At 39.7% G+C, this 19985-nt stretch overlaps 1 long non-coding RNA gene across 1 annotated transcript; it reads left to right on the forward strand.

Moving 5' to 3' along the window:
• Positions 1 to 645: 645 nt before the first annotated feature.
• Positions 646 to 19284, forward strand: LOC142827654 (uncharacterized). The gene is made up of 3 exons (XR_012902362.1): positions 646 to 751; positions 892 to 999; positions 18902 to 19284. It is a non-coding gene; the product is annotated as an uncharacterized LOC142827654 (long non-coding RNA).
• The last annotated feature ends 701 nt before the right edge of the window (positions 19285 to 19985 follow it).

The raw sequence follows: 19985 nt of genomic DNA on the forward strand, positions 1-19985 counted from the left end.
AGACTTAGGGTACGTCTAGACTACAGGCTTTTGTCGACAGATACTGTCGACAAAGCTTCTGTCGACAAAGAGCGTCTAGGCTACATTCAGTTCTGTCGACAAAGCAAGCTGCTTTGTCGACAAAACCCTGTAGTCTAGACACAACCCTAGATGCAATAACACCTTCTGTTGACAGAACTCTGTCGACAAAAGGCGTTATGCCTCGTAAAATGAGGTTTACCAGCGTCGACAAAACTGCTGAGTTCTGTCGACGTTATGTCGACAGAACTCAGCGGTAGTGTAGACGCAGGTATAGTTTTGTTGACAAAAGTCCACTTTTGTCGACAAAACTCTGTAGTCTAGACACACCCTTAGATTGGGAGAGTGTTTTAAGGTTCTGGAACCCAGACAGCACTAGCAGCAAGAGAGTAGTTATCTTGTGGTTCTGGAGGTAAGAGGCTTGGATCATTGTGTATGCTTTATTTCTTTATCTCCAGCTCTTCCAGAGTCTGAGGAAGAATTACCCTATACAGATCTGAGGAAGTGGGTCTGGCCCACAAAAGCTCATCATCTAATAAACCATCTTGTTAGTCTTTAAAGTGCTACATAGTCCTGTATTTTACTTCAGCTACACCAGACTAACATGGCTACATTTCTATCCCTGTACAGGTTAGACTGACCTGACTCTCCAACATTTTCAGCCAGAACTGCAGGATGTGGCCTGAAGCAGCCATGTGAAATGGGAGACATGGAGACAGCAACAGTCACTGAGGTATGGAGAAAGAAGAGGCCAATCAGTTGCAGTTTTACTGAAATCAGGGATGAATCTGGTCCATAATTATTTAAAACTCATTACCCAGTTTCTTTCACCATCCCACCATTTCTTTCCTTTTTCTCTTGCCTTGATTCTAGGTGATTGGATCCTGAGTTTTCAACTTCATGAAAATTATACATACAATTAGCACACTCGTGACTGACTGAAATTATATTCCCATTCAGTCTCCCTTGGGTCAATGAAAGGTAAGTAAGATTCCCTGCTATATACCATATGGCCAGTGCCATTTAGGTCTGTAACTAGCTTGAAAATTGCCACATCTTCTGGCTTTGAAAAAACCCAACCAAACAAAGAACTTGTATACCACAATGCTGGCTGCCAACATAGCAGCAGAAATAGTGTGTGACTAAGAGGACACCTGGTGAAAATATTTCCATCTTTGATATCAAATTGAGATTTCAACTAAATGAAATCATTCATGTAAAGGAATGGAGAGGATGTACAATGTCAACTCCTAAAGATTATTTATTTATTTTCCCCAAAAGCTTTAATAATTAAATAGGCTGCTGCTGGGGCTGGATGAAATTTTTCATCCCAGTGCAGATTTGGTGATACCAAACTTTAAAAAAAAAATTGTCTCAGTTTTGCCAAATTGTTTGGGGTGACAAGGAGGGGAAAGAATTCTGAAAAACGTGAAACATTTCTGCGATTGGATGTAGCGACCTCACACTGGCCGGGGAAGGGTTAATATGTGGGTATAGTCAGTCCTGCCCTTTGACACTTAAAATAGGGTTCAGGTTTATGGGGAGCGGTTGCCAAGGGACAGCCCCACTCACAGGGAACTGCATAAGAGGGAGAGCAGTACTCCAGCACTTCATGCTGTAAGAAATGCCTATTTGGGACCAGAAACTAACTAGTGATTGCTGCTTGCTGGAGGATCCCTAAGTTACAGCAGCCTTGTTATGAGATTTTGTGCTTGGCTGGTGACCAGCAATGGTTTGGTACAAACCCAGGACTGTTCTGATACTTTTTTCAATGTCATTGTTATTCTTCTTCTTGTAAATATTCAGTAATGCTCAAAACTGAAACCGTGTTTCATTTTTGGCTGACTGCAATGTTTTGATCTGAAGTGCAATTTTATTGTAACTTTTTTTTTTGCTCTTGGACTTGCCAGTGAACTAGCAAAATAAATTGTCTAGAGAGGTTGTGGAATCTCCATCACTGGAGATATTTAAGAGCAGGTGAGATAAACATTTATCAGGGATAATCTAGATGGTGCTTGGTCCTGCAGTGAGGGGAGGGGACTGGACTTGATGGCCTCTTGAGGTCCCTTCAAGTTCTAGTGTTCTGTGATTCTATGATTATTTACACAATCCTACCAAGCATGGTACAAAAGCAGATCTGTTTATTCAGCACCCCCGGCACCACCAGGACAAGAAGGTGAAGGTGCTGAAGGTGGAAACCATGTAGTTGGGTGGTTGTTACTTGTTACTACTTCAATTGAGGCACTGCTGCAGCACCCCTAATTCTAGCACCTATGCTCTCATTTGAAGCTGTTCCCCTGACGTTCTTGTCTATAACAGGTGGAAGTTATTAATGGAAAAGTAGGGCAGTAGTGATTGAGAAGGGGTTGTGTCAGTATTCCACCCTGTGGAGAAAAGGATTCTGTTTTCCATCCATACTCATGTGCGTCATCTGTACCAAAAGCAGTTGACTTGAGCTGTGTGAAGGCTTTCAATAGAGCAATGTGAAGAGTATAGTAGAGAATTTGTTAAAAAAATCTCTGAGACCCACAAATTCACATCAATGCTATTTAAATTCCCTCTAAATCACTTTTTACAAACATTCATACAAGCACAATTGTTTTCACGAGCAAAAAGTAAAAAAATAATAAAATCTCAGGCAGATACATATGCTTGCATGCATACTTGGAAGAAACTGTATCCATCCTGAAGCAGGTCATGCAACCTTATTGTGAGTTTGGGGACATCCAATAAAGGAACAGAGTCAAGACACGTCTTAGACCAATCACACACCTCATTAAGAGCATGAGAGATAGTCAGTATCATGCATAAGCTAGTGTATGGGTCTAATCTAAAGTTCAGTGTAATCTATGGAATGGCTCCCATTGGGCTTTGAATTGGACAACATACATATCTGTTGGCTTACATATATTTGCACAAATCGTTCTTTAAATAAACGTGAATAGCTGACATTTCTAAAATTCTCAATCAGTTTGTTCATATTTTAGTAACAAAGGGACTAGAGCTATTTATTTTTTAATCCTTGGTGCCCGAAATTCTCCCAGTTCTTTCCCGTGGTGAATATTTAGTGCACTGAAAACACAGTAGAGCCACCTTTCGCCAAAATCAGCCCATTCCCTCATTTACTAGTCAATTTGGCATAAATGGAAACAGTCAATATCTTAATTTCCTGTGGAAATCTGAGTTTCCTATGAAATGATATCCTTTCCCTGAAAATTGAAGTGACAAGTTGTTCCCTTAGTTACCTCAGGAAGAGCTAATTGATATGTAAAAAAGGGAATCTCTAGGTTGCTGATAGAGACACCATTTATCTCTGAAGGAGGGAAAGATAATATTTTGTCAAGTAGCTAATTTTGTTACTGTTTGTTTCTAAAGCCCATTGGAGAAATGTTGCTGGAACCATATTCCATTGGAATATATAGTTCCGGCCCGATTGAAATTGGGTCATTTTGCTGGCATTTTGTTTTAGAAAACATTCTGACAAAGTTGAAATGTCTCTTTTCATTTTGAAGTGACTTCTCAGTTTGATTTTACTTTGCATTATATTAGAATACAATACAAAGAACTTTAAAAGTAAAAATCAAAATGTTTCATTTTGAATGACCCCAAACCAATTTTTTCCACTGAATTTTCTTTGGTTATTACAGTACTCTGATTTGCCACAAAACTAAATGTCAAAATCTCTAAATCCTTCACAAAATGGAACTTGTGTCCTCCACTCATCTCTGTCATACTCCTGTTTTAAGCTGTGTTTTTAAGAGTATATGAAAGAAATGGTCCCTATCTCCCCAAACCTTGAAGCCTATAATAACTCGGAAAAAGAACCAAAGGAAACACTTCCAGCACATGACATTACTTTCTGAAAAGAGCATGTTTGCAAAATATTTTCATTATTATATCCAAAATGTTAATACTAAGGAGGATGATCCAGTGGATAGTGTGCTGTCTTGGGATGCTGAAGGTTTAGATTCAAATCCCGACTCTATTGTCAACTTCCTGTATGGTATTCAGTAAATCATTTAGGGCCTGATTTTTAAAGATATTTAGGTGCCCAAAGATGTTGATAGGACCTTGTGAAAATTCCTATAGTTGCCTATATGACTCTGCCGCTTTAGGCACTTACATACATTCTGACTGTTAACCATTGATACCTAATCTTTGAGTATATGGTCTTTCAATACTCATCGTATAGTAATTAAATCTAGGCAGCATTTACCTAGCTTGCTTATGAGAATGTCATATGGAACTATATTAAAAGCCTTATTAAAATCAAGCTATACCACTGGTACTGCTTCCTCCTATCCACTAGGCCAGTAATCTTGTCCAAGAAGGAATTAAGTTGGTTTGGCATGATATGTTTCTGTAAGCCCTAGCTGGTTATTCTTTGTAACCCTATTATTCTCTAGGGCTATGTCTAGACTGCCCCCTCTTAAGCAAAAAAAAAAAAAAAAAAAAATGCAAATGAGGTGAAGCGTTGAATATCACCATGCCTCATTTACATAATTAACAAGACTCCGTTTTTGCACAAGAGGCTTTTGCGCAAGAGCCGTTCTTCCTGAAAAAAGAGGTGTTTACAATTTGTTTAATAATTTAACAATAGAACTTTCCAAACCCCTATGAGAGTAACTACATTGAAGAGAGTGAGGTGCTAAAGGTCTATGGTTTGCCTATAAAGGACACAGAACAGAAATTAGCCTGATTTAGTTTATTTTAATCTAAACATGAATGAAGCTGCTGATTCATTTATTAGACAAGAATGAATGGTGAAAAGTAAATTGGTTGTTAAAAAAAACTTCCAGTTTTAATAATGTAAGATTTTATTAGTAATACAGGTAAGGCAACTTGGTTTTAAAACTAAAGGGGATAAATTTGTCCCTAGCATAGGTCCACTGCCTTCAGTAGAATTACAGTCAGGAAGGAATATACCTCTGGACTTTTTAATTAGATTGTATTTTATTAAAATAAAGTCACAGCACCCTGGCCTTTTCACATGGAAAGATTAGATACTGATTAATATTTATCTTTTAGGAAAAAAAATCTTAGCCCCTTCTTTGTTGTTTTAATTGGGTGACTTTAACCATATTTGCTTTGTTCATTTATTTCCATTCGGTCATTCAATATAAATCTCTGTGAAAACAACCAAACCTGAAGATATTTAGTTAATTCTTCACTAAATGGCATATTTTAAGGAATCTGTACCGTTTAACATTCATATGTCCACCTTAATGGAAGAGACCAACTGGTTTCATCATAAGCTTTGTTCACAGCAACATATGCTGTCAGTCAAAAAAGGCTATGTGGGGGCTTGAGGAAGACCCTTGAGGTAGGAAGGCCAGGTACCTGAGTGGAAAATGCATCTCCACCAGATCTAAACAAAAATAAAACTGTGCCACAAATTACACAGGAGGAACATCCCAAAACTTCCTTTCTCAGTCAGACCTCCAGTTTCTAGGGGTTACTCTCCCATTAAACAGGTCCCTAGTCTGATACCTGTAACATTCTTGTGCCTTTACTACAATGGCATATAGTAACAGTCTCCAAGGGGAAATGCATAGGCCTTAAAATAGTTCTTGAAAACATATATTTTAGGGTGTCTGGCTCAGTTTCGGGTATTCTGACAGGCTATAATCTATCCTTCTTGAAACAATTGATGATTGTGCAGACTGGAACTGTGAAAATAGCCTGAAAAACAGACATCTGTTATTTTCAAAATATTATTAGACGTGGGAAAACTACCATTAAAAAATGCAGGGGTGGGCACTGATTCTAGAGATCTTTTCATTTTGAGAGGTAGCTTCAGAGTGAGGTACCTTTATGGCTAAAAAAACATACAATGTTTCAATGGCACAAGTTGCTACTAATCGAATTATTAGCATATGATAGACAAACACCTATGGGAACATGAAATAAGGTTTCAGATGAACCCCCATAAAAAGCAGGAAATCAAATGTTAAGGATTTAAGAGTGTTAACTTAGTATTAGTGCACAAACATCAGTTAAAATGAACAGTCAACAACCACAGTAATAATGAAAAATACCACCATGTATGATACCACAATAGGATATGATAGTACCTATAAGAAATATGTTACTTTCATCCCTGCCTTTTCATGGGTTTAAGTGGGGTTTAAGTACCTCTCCCCTGTGCATACGATTCCGTTCTACCTTGAAGGTGAAAAACAACATGCAGGAAGCTAACATTGCTTTTGGATTCTGCATTTTTCAATGTCTTGGCTTAGGGACTGCTCCGAATCCATGGAAAGCCTTCCTCTTGATTTCAGTGGGTTTTGGATCATGCATTCTTTGAGTTTCACGAGCCCAGTTCTGTGCCTAGGATCAAAATCTAACCAGGCAACCGTACTGAGGCAGTCACAAAAGTTTTGTTTGCATTTATTGTTCCCGGTTCTCTGCTGGAACTTTGTCTTTCAAGGTGCTGAATTTTCTAACCTGATTCAGCAAAACAATTGAACTCATGCTTAAGTTAAGCCTATGAGTAGTCCCATTGACTTGCACTGGAATTACTCACATGCCTAAAGTTAAGCATGTGCATAAAGGGCCAACATTCTTCAGAGATGTAACTCCTTTTCAGTAGATGGGGTATCATTAGAGATGAATCTGTCCCTAAGTGCTATGCTGGACCAAGGCCAGAGTGCTCAGCATTTTGCAGAATGGGACCCCTGGTACTAATGGCTATTGCTCTATTCACCCAGGCTTATGAGGCAGCCTAATGTATTTTGTCTATGCACAGTAGGGAGAAACAAGCTTTTCAGATTCAAGTTAAATGCGGCATCTATATTTTAATTTTTCTGACAGCCTATCCACACCATTATAGCACACGTATGGCAATGTGTTTTCAGCTTTTAGTAAAATCTGCAGTTTTGTTCTATCCATTAGGTGTTCAGGAGTAAAAGCAGCTCAGCTGTTGCACCTATAATGATGGATTGAAAAACAATTAATTTTCATTATTATCTTTTCTTTCAATCTGTTTGTTTACTTCTTCCTTGATCCCTCTTCTGCACTAGAAAAGAACTCGACCTATTCTTGTCATGTACTTAGAGGAAAATTCACTCCTCGGCAGAGGATGTGCCCTGGCCATATGTAACAAATACCACGTAAACCCTTGAAAAAGGGCTTGTATATGATTTAGGGGCATTGTGTATGGAGGTGAAGTTCATCCTCTCAAGTCCCACAGGGACATTAATGATGCATAGGGCTGATGTGAATTTCATCTTAAGTGACTACTGTGCAAACATCCATGAACACACACCTAGCTATGATGAAGGCTCTATCAGTATTTTATATGACCTTATAGCCACTGCATTTACAATTGGTCTCAAATGGTTCATTAAGTTTTCTGCATGTGCTTACTGTTGCCAAAACACAGCAGGGATAGATTAAGATAACACATGAATTAATTCTAAATAAGATTTAGGAATTAAAACAGTGGGTGCAAAATGACTACCTTCAGGTTGGGAAAAATAAGATTTTTTTAAAGGGTTTTTACAAAGTCTAATATAGCCACTCCTTTGTGGCTTTATGGTTTAATTCTCAAACCAGACGTTTTTGGTGTGTGTAGAGATAGCTGAGCTGAGGAAATAATTGTCAACAGGTTCAAGATGCGTGAAGAGCTCAAAATTACTGCATCCAGCTCCTAGAGAGAAAATGGATTACTAGTTTCTTCTTGCCCCTGTCTCCCCCTCCCCTCCACTAGCTTGATGTGACTTCACCTATCTGTGCTCACTTTGTTTCAGAACATAAAAAAAGGACACATTTCTGTTTAGTTCAGGTCAGTGAATGTTATGATTATTTTTTATTTTAAGTAATTTATTTTCCTTGGTACATAATTTACTCTGTATTCAGAGAAGTGTACAACAGAGTTTCTGTTGCAGATTTCTGGGAAGCCGCGATCAATTCCTTCAGCACTAACCATTCCTGCTCACTTTGGGTAAAATTCACACCTACACAAGGCCATTTAAGTTCCTCTTAAACTATATGGACTTTCAAGGCTATTTTTCTTGCTTGAATTCTGAGAGGGTGAATTTCACTCCTGTGCAGTACAAGGTCAGTGCACCATTTAAATTTCACTTACGCCCTAAGGCATTAGGTAGTTGGCTCACTTCTGAGAGACATAACAGTAGAAGGGGGTTAAAAGAGGTTTAATTGCCACTTGGACCTTGTGCTGCCCCTTTGAATAGGTGTGAAGTACACCCTTCAGAATTCAAGCAAGAGTGACAGCCTTAAAAAAGGGAATTGAATTATAAGAGAAGAAATAGATATTCTGGTAGAAAGACCCTCTGTAAACATTGCAATCCTTTCAACTCTTCATCTGCAGGGTCTAGAATCATCTGTCCTTCTTAAAGTAAGCCAACCCACTGGAAATTTACACACTTGCTTTGCGCTTGTTTAATTGATTTGAGAAAATAATTAAAAACGGAATATTGCATATAAATGGTCTCAAACTAGCGAATGATTCTGGACACTTATGGCGAATCAAACTTTGGCAGCTAAATAGTCTCTTAGGCATGTTATTTATTTGCAAACGAGTTAATCTTTTAGGCTGTCACTTCTAAATCTTTTTGACAGTGCATGCTGTAACAGTACCAGCACAAATCCTGAGTCTGTATTGATTTATTGAACATGTAAAGTAGATTTGTTTCCAAAAGCTATAGTCTCAAACAGCAAGAGGCATAGATATGTTGGGTATGTGTGCAGTCAGATTACAATTCAGATTTTTCTACTGATGATGAAGTTTTAAAATCTTTAGAAGTGAATTAGGCATACAGGAGCTGAAAGATATTTTTGTTCCACATTTGCCAACCAAGTTGGAAAGCATAGAGTATTATGCTGAAGTGCACATCCACAGGGGCAAAGTATTTTTCCCTTGACAAAAGCAGTGATCAGTACACAGCAGTACCTATGCTACACAAGCATATTTGAGGATTTAGAGAAAGTGTATATCATATTAATTTATTTGAGAAACTGTTTATGATCATGGAATTAGACTATATCCTAATTCATAGGTACAGTAGGAAGAATTCACATTCTCATTTGCTGACTTGTGCATGCCTCATGATACAACGGTAACATCCTCTTGTTGCAGGATTTTTTAAAAATAGCTGTTATAAAAATTGAAGAGTAGCCACCATATTAAAAATTCTTCCAGAACACACAAGCTTTGAAGGTCTCTTTCCCTTGGTTCGTCAGCAGCCCAGAAAGCAATGTAAGATGCCAAATTCAAATATGTGCCATGTTTGGTGCATTGACTAGACCTGGAAACTTTTCTTTAAAGCATCAGAGAAACACCCAAAATAATGAGGCTCTTTTGTTTTTGAAAGGATAACCATGGCCAGCCTTGAATCTAAGGTTTGCCAAATACTGAAGCTGTTCTTTATTGCATGTATTCTGAGAAGACTGTTTGCAACTACTTGGACTGTAAACTAAGAATGGCTGAAATATTCAAGGTGAAAAGGTCACATTTTCATTCCAAAGTTCATGCCAATGCTAATGTCATGTGTAGCACCAATATCTGAGAAATGGGGTGTAATTTCAGTTGAGGAGCTATTGATAAAACATATTTTTAGAAAGAGAGCAGCAAGTAACCCCTCCACCCAAAACTCCCCAAAATTAGTCACTTATTAACTATGCCACTGAAATGGTACTGAATAAACCAGAAGCCCACAAAATATTGTTTTTTTCAGTTGTTTTACTTAAGTTAACTCTGTTATGGTAGAAAATATGCTCTAACAGGAATAAATGGGGCATATAAAAAATTCTTGTAACTATCTATAACGATTGGTGGCCTGAAAGTAATATCTTTGGCATTTCTCAGAAAATCAGGAATTAATAGGAGTACGACAGGCTAAATTTTTTTCTAAGAAAATTAAAAATTTAAAACCAGGGTTTTTGGAGGTGCTGTATCATAACATTGGCGCACGTATCTTTTCATTATTATTTAACCTATATGGCACCTAGAGGCTGAGTAGGTCAAGGTCCTATTGAGCTATGTGCTGTACAACTATAAAGAAAATGCAGTCCCTTCAAGAGTTTATAATCTAAAAATATCTACTCCCTCAGCTGCCACTTCTCCATTTCTGCTTGCCCTGTTACTCTGGGTATGTCTACACTGCAGAGTTTTTCCAGAAAAACTACTTAAGTCCACACTGCTATTACGGTCTTTCGACAGAAAGTCGAAAGAATGGAGGCGTTTTTCTGATGGCGGTAAACCTCATTCTACGAAGAAGAAGCCTTTTTCCAAAAAAAGCTTTTTTGGAAAAAGGTGTGTGTGGACATGGAAGAGAGTGTTTTTTCCAAAAGAAGGGGCCTCAAGGAAAAAGCACAGGTGCCCTGGTGACCACTCCGTCCACAATAATCACAACTTTGGACACTAGTTCGTATTTATCAATGTGGATGCTATCTTTCGAAAAAGCAGATTGCTTTTTCATTGCGCTTTTGCTGAGTAGATGCTCTCTTTCAAAAAAAGTTTTTCTGGAAGATCTCTTCCAGAAAAGCTTCTTCCGAAAGAAGCCTGAAGTCTAGACATAGCCAGTCTGAGTAGTAAAGGAAGGATTTCACCTTAATTTAGCACTTCAGATATGAAATTAGTTGGTATGTAACAAAATCTTGGAGACTCTGTTCACATGCTACAGAATCATGCAGAGAATAGCGGTAGATGCTGAAGAAAGGCTCTGAATTGTTACCATCTGCATCTTAAACAAGGTAATGGTCAGTCATACCTGTGTACTATTATTGATGATACTACAAAACTTAACTGGGTTTTATACATCTGGCTAACAGTATTTTGAATACTTCACTCACCAATTCTCCCTTGACCCAAGTCCATAGTTTATGACCTTGCAAAAGTTCTTGATAATGAATATATAAATATGATTTTTGATATTCAGCTTGACATCACAGGACTAATTTACAGCAGGCTAATCTAGAATTTCTCTTCCAAACGTACTCTTACTCCTTTTTCAGCTATGTTTTTAACAAACTCAAGAGGCCTTTCAATATCCTTTCAAAATTGCTAACATACCACTATTGAGTCATGTTCTGATACCCTTATTAACTTTAGTGGTAACTGACTGGCCAGCTGTGCCATTGATTTCAATGGGGGATGTTCAGGGAGTAAGACACTACTCAAAGTGAGTACAAGTAGGTACAGAATATGGACTTCAGTTTATAGAGGACCTTTTCCAATTGACTTTAATTATCTCAGAAAAATGTCTCTAGAGCAATTACTTGTCTTTTTCTTTTGTACGAGATGTAAAAAATTGCAATTCTCCTTAAATGTACTGATGATCAGGGCAATTTTTCAAAAAACTGCTACAAAAGAAAAAGAGAGACTTGTAAGTAGTAGAATTTCTCTAGAGACATTCTTGTGAGGTAAATAAAGTCAATGGGATTGTTTATACTATTGTCTGTTTTTACTATTGCTTCCTAATGCAAAGGGGAAAAATACTAATTAGAGATCTCTGTAAAAGCCCTTGAAGCAATAGTAAAAACAGGCACCATTCATTCTAACAGATGGTGATACAGTATGATATTAGTTGTAATAATTTGGATTTATGGAGTTTAATTAATGTGTGTAAAGTGTTTTGAGATTTTCAGATGCATGGCTAGGTGAATTCTGAAAACAATTACGTTGGGTTCTGTCTCAATGCTATAGGGATGCAAATTCACTGATTACCAACATGTCCGTAAATGTACATTAGATATTCACAGAATGGAGTCTTCTAGTCTATTAGATTTGACTTCCTCTAAACCCCAGGGAGAGCCATCCTATCCAAAGGACAATTCAAGGTGCCCTGGTGTGGCACCAGTAGGGGGTCACCCACCCCCTACTCACTAGGTCAGCGGGATCCGGAGTGGCCCGGCAGCATGCTCTGCTCTGTCCCACTGGCCTCGCCTGAACCACTGTACTTGACATCTCAGACTGCTGCTGTGGAAAAGTGGAAGGGGAGCTCAGTAGGATACAAAGGGGAAAAATACTAAGTAGAGATCTTTGTAAAAGCCCTTGAAGCAACAGTAAAATCAGGCACCATTCATTCTAACAGACAGTGATACAGTATAATATTAGTTGTAATAATTTGGATTTGTTTAGTTTAATTAATGTGTGTAAAGTGATTTGAGAACTTCAGATGCATGGCTAGGTGAATTCTGAAAACAATTACGTTGGGTTCTGTCTCAATGCTATAGGAATGCAGATTCATTGATTACCAACATGTCCGTAAATGTACATTAGATATTCACAGAATGGAGTCTTCTAGTCTATTAGACTTGACTTCCTCTAAACCCCAGGGAGAGCCATCCTATCCATAGGAGAATTCAGGGTTGCCACTCCAACCATCCCATGGATGGGACCCATGGGATTACCTGGGGCTGGAGGCCTGGTGTGGAAGCAGTGGCGGTCAGCGGGATCCAGAGTGCCCCGGCAGCATGCTCTGCTCTGTCCCACTGCCCTCTTCTGACCCGCTGTACTTTACATCTCAAATGGCTGTTGTGGAGAAGTGGAAAAGCAGCACAGTGGGATAGGGCAGAGCATGGACTCTCTTCCCAGAGTGGCATGTGTGGAGCTTCCCGGACGACCATGCTGTCCGAATGTACGGAACCATGAATGTATTACAATTCCAATCCATTGATCTTAATCATTCACCTTCCTTTAACCACTGTTTCCTCCACATTCACTTCTCTATACAGTTTCTCATGACACTTGACCGTGCTTCTATTGCTTTTGGCATTGGTTCCTCTCAACATGCACATTACTCACTTGGCCAGATCCAGTTCTTTTGAAGTCAATGGAAAGACTCCCAACTGACATAAGCGCTTTTTGGGGCAGGCCTAAAATCACTGCTGCTTTTTCACTGTTTCCCTACTCTTTATAACACCCCCATTCAGACCCACAACATTAAAACTTGGCTCTCTGGATAGAATGGCTCCAAGGGAACTATAACTCAAAATTCTCTCTAAACAGCACATAAACTTTTGACCATAACCTAGAGTGAATCAACATCACCTTCTCAGAATTCCATCATCCTTGTCAACACATCTTAGTAGAGGTTAGGCAAGCCCTTAAATATTTCAGTAATAATTTTTATTGCAAGAAAGAATTGTGTATTAAATCATTTTGTATTGCAATTGATAAAGGGTTTATTTCACGAACAACTGTACCAACCTTTTCAGGGAACCTGGGTACCTGAATATGGTTTTAAATTGTAATAAAAGAGAAGGGGATGTGGGAAGCTGATAGGAGGTGGTGACTCAGGAAAAGAAGATTGCTCAAGCAAGAATAAGCAACTTAAATATTTTCAGAAAATTTGATGCAAATATTAAAGCCACGGACCAGAGCTTTAAATAATACCGATGGAGCATAAGCAGTACTGTGACCACCACGGATCTGGGATGAATTAGGGGGTTTAATGTCTATCACTGGATGTATTAACCCTGATATTTATGTAAGGATGAAATCTTATGTTAAAAAAATCTCCACCTTGTTATGGATAAGTCTGTGCATATGTATTTTTCTTCTGTGGGTTCGAACACAGCTGCGACTAAAAGCAAATCTTAGTACAATATATAGAAAGAGGGTAAACAGGATACATTCAGGTCCTTTAAAAATTGCTAAGCTGAAAAGCAATTGAATAAGTTTTGATGATATGGAGGAGGGATCTGATAGTAAGGTCAGAAATATTAATGCTTGTGAAGGTGAAAGACTAGAGCCAAAAAAATTAGAGACAAAAACTTTGGAATTTTCCTATATGATCTGGCATTTAGTTTTGACCTCCACTACCTCTGTTGTTCTTGTGTTGAAAGCAGATGCTGTGCTTTGTGGGGTTCTACATCGAGGTAGCACGTCCACATTAAGGGAGCCTGTCTCGGACTAATTTTGATGCTTCTCTGTAGTGTAGACACACTATTTTGAAATAGTTATTTTGGGAGAAATTTCGAAATAAACTTATTTCAAAATAATTTCCTATTGTAGGCATGCCCTTAGTGACAGAAGAAGGAGAAGGAGGTAGAAATATCATGGTGGTAAAAGACAAAGGAAAAGTACCTACCTAGATCAAACAAGCTGAGCATGGGAGGAAATGGGAAGAAGGAGGTATGTTTCCTTTTCAAGGGAGCTTTCTTGAAAAGGAAACATACCTCCTTCTTCCCATTTCCTCCCATGCATCACGCATATTTGAGATGCCACCACATTTCCTTCTCTGCTAAGCTGTTTTGCCTCTCATCAGGCAGCGGGGGTTCTAGATTTTCTGTGAAGTCACTGGGTTCATTCTGCAACATGCCTTACCTAGAAATTCTCAGAGCAAGTCATGTGAAATTTGAATGCAGTAGCTGGCATAGAAGAAGCAACCCAAGTGGTCCAAGACCTCACTAGGCGGCAGCGTTCTCTTGATATGTAAGCCAAATTTCCACATTTGGTCTGATTTCAGAGATGCTGAGCACCCAAAGCTCTGTGACTTCACTAGGACCTGTGGGTGCTCAGGATCACTCAAACAAGGCCCCTTGTTTAGTAGATTTTAAGTGAGTTCACATCCAGGCCTGGAATTTTTAGTCACAGTATTCTGTATCTTCTCATGTATGCCTACAGCAAGGGGAAGTTATAGAAGAAAGGAACATCCTCAAGTATAAACAGCAATATCTATGGGCATGTCTACCCAGCTGGGTAAAAGTTGAATTAAGCTACACAACTTGAGCAATGTCAATTGCGTAGCTTAAGTCGAAATAGCTTAATTCAGCTTTTGGTTCTGTTTACACAGCAGGAAGTCAAAGGAAGAGCACTGCTTCCCTTACTCCTCATGAAATAAGGATTACAGGAGTCAGAGTAAGAAGTCCTTCAGCTCATCATTATTTTGAAATAATGGGTTGCAGTGTAGACCCGCTCTTTGTTATTTCAGAATAATGTCAGTTATAATGTCACTGTAACATTTTATCATTTTCTACTGTATCGTCATAAAATCACATCTTTATTTGCAGTGCTTCCTTTAAAAAAAGTTCAATATTAAAGAAGTTATGGAGAGAAGTTTACATGTTTTTCATGTTTAATGAACCAGCTCTTCTAAATACCTGAAGGAACTTTGCAGCGTACTCATCATCCTAATCACTGTTACATTGTATTAAAATACTTTTTAGAGCACTGATGAATTTTTCATGAGTTGAAGCATTCCTGATTTATGAGCACTCTATGTAAAGAGAGTCATAAAAAGTTGCACAGCAGTGAAAGAAATATAATAATCAGAATTCCCCGTGGAAGTATTTTACTTGTGTGGGAGAATTCTTTATGGAAGACCTAGATTCTTTTTTTTTTTCAACTTGAAACAGCATGTTGTCAAAGTATTATAGCTCAGCTGTTACCTTTATACATGCTGAGAATATTATAGTGCTGAACACTTAGGGTACCTACATTTTACTTGACTTTTCTGCATTGCCAAGCCTACTGTAAATAGATTTAGTCAAAATTTTACTGGATGCAGCATATGTTTGAAAGCCTCAGTAGAGACATAGTTAAGTATTTAATTTAGAAATATTAGCCAATGTGAAATCTGAAGCAATAAAATCTTCAGTCTCAACAAGATCAATCTTTAATTGAATAGGTAATATTTTAGCTGTAGTTTTATCAAAGGCAGAAACTTTGCTTTTAAGAGTGTGCAGAAGTTCATGGTTCTCTTATGAAAAGAAGACCGATCACTAAGGACCTTTCTTTTAGGATACCTGCAAGTGTTTTATAACATATGCAGCTCAAACTGTAGGAAGAATGGCAGAAGGAAGCAGTAGCATTGTGCCCTGAATGATACTGTGAAATCCCAGTCTCTGTGTGTGGGTTGCCTTTTCCAACAGCATGATTCGCAGCAATGATTCCTCACCATTGGGGGGTGGGGTGGCAGTGCATCCTTTCTCTGCATTACACCCTTGCTGCCAGAGTGGTGTGCTTGTCAATTTTGGGAGTTGCTTGTGGTAAACACCGCACCTGGCATCCCCTCCCATACCGCAACCTCCTACCCCAGCCCGGTGGTGAAGATGAATGAGGGTGGGGAAGAACGAGTGAGGATGGGAGCAGGGATGAAGTGAGCAGGGGCAGGGCCGTGGAGAAAGGGTGGGACAGGAGCAGGGCCTCAGGGAGGGTGCAGGCTAGGTGTTGGGCAAGGGTCTTTGGGTCTGCACAATTAGAGTATGTCTACACTACCACCTTAGTTCAAACTAGGGTGGTTAATGAAGGCAACCGAAGTTGCAAATGAAGCCTGGGATTTAAATATCCCGGGCTTCATTTGCATCTTGCCGGGTGCCGCCATTTTTAAAGCCCCGGTAGTTCGGACTCCGTGTCCGCGGCTACACGCAGCACGGAGTAGGTAGTTCGGATTAGGCTCTCTAATCCGAACTACCAATACACCTCATTCCACGAAGAGTAACGGTAGTTCGGATTAGAGAGCCTAATCCAAACTACCTACTCCGTGCCGCGTGTAGCCGCGGGCACGGAGTCCAAACTACCGGGGCTTTAAAAATGGTGGCGCCCGGCAAGATGCAAATGAAGCCTGGGATCTTTAAATCCCGGGCTTCATTTGCAACTTCGGTTGCCAACATTAACCACCCTAGTTCAAACTAGCGGGGGTAATGTATGCATACCGCACTTGCAAATGAAGCCCGGGATTTGAATTTCCCGGGCTTCATTTGCATAAGCGGGGCGCCGCCATTTTTAAAACCCCGCTCGTTCAACCCCGTGCAGCACGGCTACATGGGGCACGAACTAGGTTGTTTGAACTAGGCTTCCTAGTTTGAACTACCGTTACTCCTCGTGGAAATTCAAATCCCGGGCTTCTTTTGCAAGTGCGGTATGCCTACATTACCCTCCTAGTTCGAACTAGGAGGGTAGTGTAGACATACCCTTAGATAGTTGGTAGTCCTATTGAGGGGTACATGTGGAAGCTCTGGCAGTGCCAGAGGAGTGTGCCCAACATTGTGGCAGGTCAGGCAGACTGCCTGCACGGGTTGTGTGTGCATGGGGGCCCACTGCCTGGGCCCCAGGGCGGATCAATATTGCTGTCAGTGGCCTGCTCCAGTCGTGAAGTGTGGGGCCCCCAAAGCACAGCAGCCACCCCCATTCACTATACCCTAGGGAGGGCTCTGTGTAAGGTGCAGGAGAATCAGATCCTGTGAACTTACCAGCTTCACCTGACTGCAAACCGAATCCCAGGAATGCAAAAGAAGAGACGACTCAATCGTACACCTTTCCTATTGTGCCATATTGCAGCTCCTCAACACAATGGTGATTCATGCTGTGCAAATGCCAATGTAGGACCAGTTTCTGATATCCTTGTTCGTGCAGAGTAGGAGCTTTTTATAAGCTCTCCTTCTGATATCAGTGGGGCTGCTTGAGGAGTAATATGCCACTCGATGCAAGCAAGGGCATGGAAATCTAGCTCACTGATAAACAGCTCTTTATTTCACCTTTGCAGAGACATGTCTTCTAGTCATTCCAAAGGAGGTACCTTCTTCCCCCTTTTTCATGGCTCACTTCCTAAGTTCTTAAACCGGCTTGTAAAACCCTTACCTTTGTTGGTCAGTGGGACTGCTTAAATCAAAATTTGGCTGTGATTCATTGCTGATATATAGGAAAAAGACTGGCTAAGAAGAGACTGAGGTTGAATTAGTGTGATGACTGTACCAGAAACAACTGACAGACAAACTGAGATCAGCTGACTTGATCTGTTAAGACAAAGGACATTTACAATTATTTTATTTGCCAAAGGAAAATGATCTTCAGAGCTAGCTGAAGTGGATTTTTGCAGCATAAAGGAGAATAACTATTGTATGGAGAACAGACTATTACAATTCTCCCTATATAATTTTCCTGATCAGATAGGGTATGTCTACACTACCCTCCTAATTCGAACTAGGAGGGTAATGTAGGCATACCGCACTTGCAAATGAAGCCCGGGATTTGAATTTCCCGGGCTTCATTTGCATAAGCGGGGAGCCGCCATTTTTAAATCCCCGCTGGTTCGAACCCCGTGCAGCGTGGCTACACGGGGCTCGAACTAGGTAGTTCGGACTAGGATTCCTATTCTGAACTACCGGTACACCTTGTTCCACTTAGGCAAATGAAGCCCGGGAAATTCAAATCCCGGGCTTCATTTGCAAGTGCGGTATGCCTACATTACCCCGCTAGTTCGAACTAGCGGGGTAGTGTAGACATACCCATAGTGAATTGCTGATATGATCTAGCATGTAGATGGTATCATGAGTTTTCGTGAGTACAACCCCCTTCTTCAGATGAATGGAGAATTAAAAGTCCGGATCCAAGAATAAATAAGGGAAGGGAGGGGGAAAGAAGGGAGAACATTAAGACATCTAATTCTGACAGAATGGTTGGTCAAGACGGTCAGGGAGAAGAATGTGCTTGCTAGAAATAAGGCATCTTAATTCTCCATAACTAAACATTAAGCTATTTAGAGGAGCTTTAGCAGAGTCAGGTTAGATGCTATGCAGACTGTTTCATTTACATTCATGTGATCATCTCTCTTCAGGACTTGGATTCAGCAGGTAACTGGCAGATTGACATGCCAACATCTATTTCATGCTGGATTTTTATTCTTCAGAATTCTTCTTTTATTTTTTTATTCTTGTTGTTTTAAACAAGCAAATCTTTCGGTGTTTTGGTTGGGTATTAACCTTGAAAACATAACCCCAGTGAAACTGGTGCCTCTGTCTGAGTCTGCTGAATTGGAAGCAGTAATTCTGAGTGGTGAGAATGGTTACATTTTCTTTGGGGTTCTGACTCAAATGCCCAGTGGTAATCTGGATACTTAAATATCCATCTATTTCATACAAGCATACAAGAAAGGAGAGGGAAGAGCATGTTATGATGCCCTGTATTATCCATTAGGAGTGAAAAGTCACTTTGGTACCACCATGATGCTTTCTGACTATCTTAGTCAAGAAGGAGCTGAATTGGCAGAGAACAGAGATGGCCCTCCAAAGGGACGTCAAACTCTAGAAGGCCAGTGGGGAATACAAGTCTCACCCAGGGGAAGACCCATACAAAGAGCCCAGTGGTGTACACTGGTGTATTTGGATCCAGTGAGAGGTAAGCAAGCCCAAAGCCTGGAGGACTTATCTCATCCTATTTTGAACATCTGCCCAATGTGTGAGAAAAGCGAAGAGAACATTGGGATTTCTTTTCTGGAGAAACTTCTGGTATTTCAGCATTTTGTTTGTGCCTTGAATCAGGATGAAAAATGGAACTAGTGAAATCTTGCACAGAACAACCAAGCCAAAACCCTTTGATCTGGATATTGAAAAACATTCCATTTCAGTATTTTCAGTTGAAGTGAAACACTGGAATGTTCCCAAAGGTAAATATTTCACTTTGCATAACATAACATTTTGTTTTAGGTCAGTTCAACATTGATCTGGATTTCTGTACTGTGGCATATTGCCTCATGGGAATTGATTTCAAATTGCCCCAAAGCATCTGTTCATGCTAATGGGCCAGGCTCCCTGCGGTTCACTGAATGACGTCTCACTATTTATTTTTCTTTTTTTAAAGCTCCTTTTCCTTCTCCTAATTTTATTTATCTCCATCCTCAGGGATGATGGGGAAGGCCAGGCATCAATACTGTGTAGGTGAACACAGAATAGCTGAATGCATATTGAAGGAATGAAAAACAGAGTAGTAACTAAATAGCTTACTTCAGCTAGGAACTTTAATAGAAATAGCAGTATATAGTGATAAGACTAAAGAGAAGTTAAAAGACTATTTAATAAGAAATAGACCAACAGAGCAGAAGAAAAGAGATCAAAAGAACCATATATGAATAGTAAAGACAAGAAGATTCTGTACAGCTTCCAGAATTATTTGATTAAAATTCAAAGTAAGGCAAAGACTTCAAAATCTTTTGGGTCATGATCATCAGAAGCAAAGAAAGCCACTTCTAATTCCTCTGGATATCACAGTAGCAGGGAGAGCA

The sequence above is a fragment of the Pelodiscus sinensis genome, chromosome 3 (assembly GCF_049634645.1).
Source record: "Pelodiscus sinensis isolate JC-2024 chromosome 3, ASM4963464v1, whole genome shotgun sequence".
In the NCBI taxonomy this organism is placed as follows: domain Eukaryota; kingdom Metazoa; phylum Chordata; order Testudines; family Trionychidae; genus Pelodiscus; species Pelodiscus sinensis.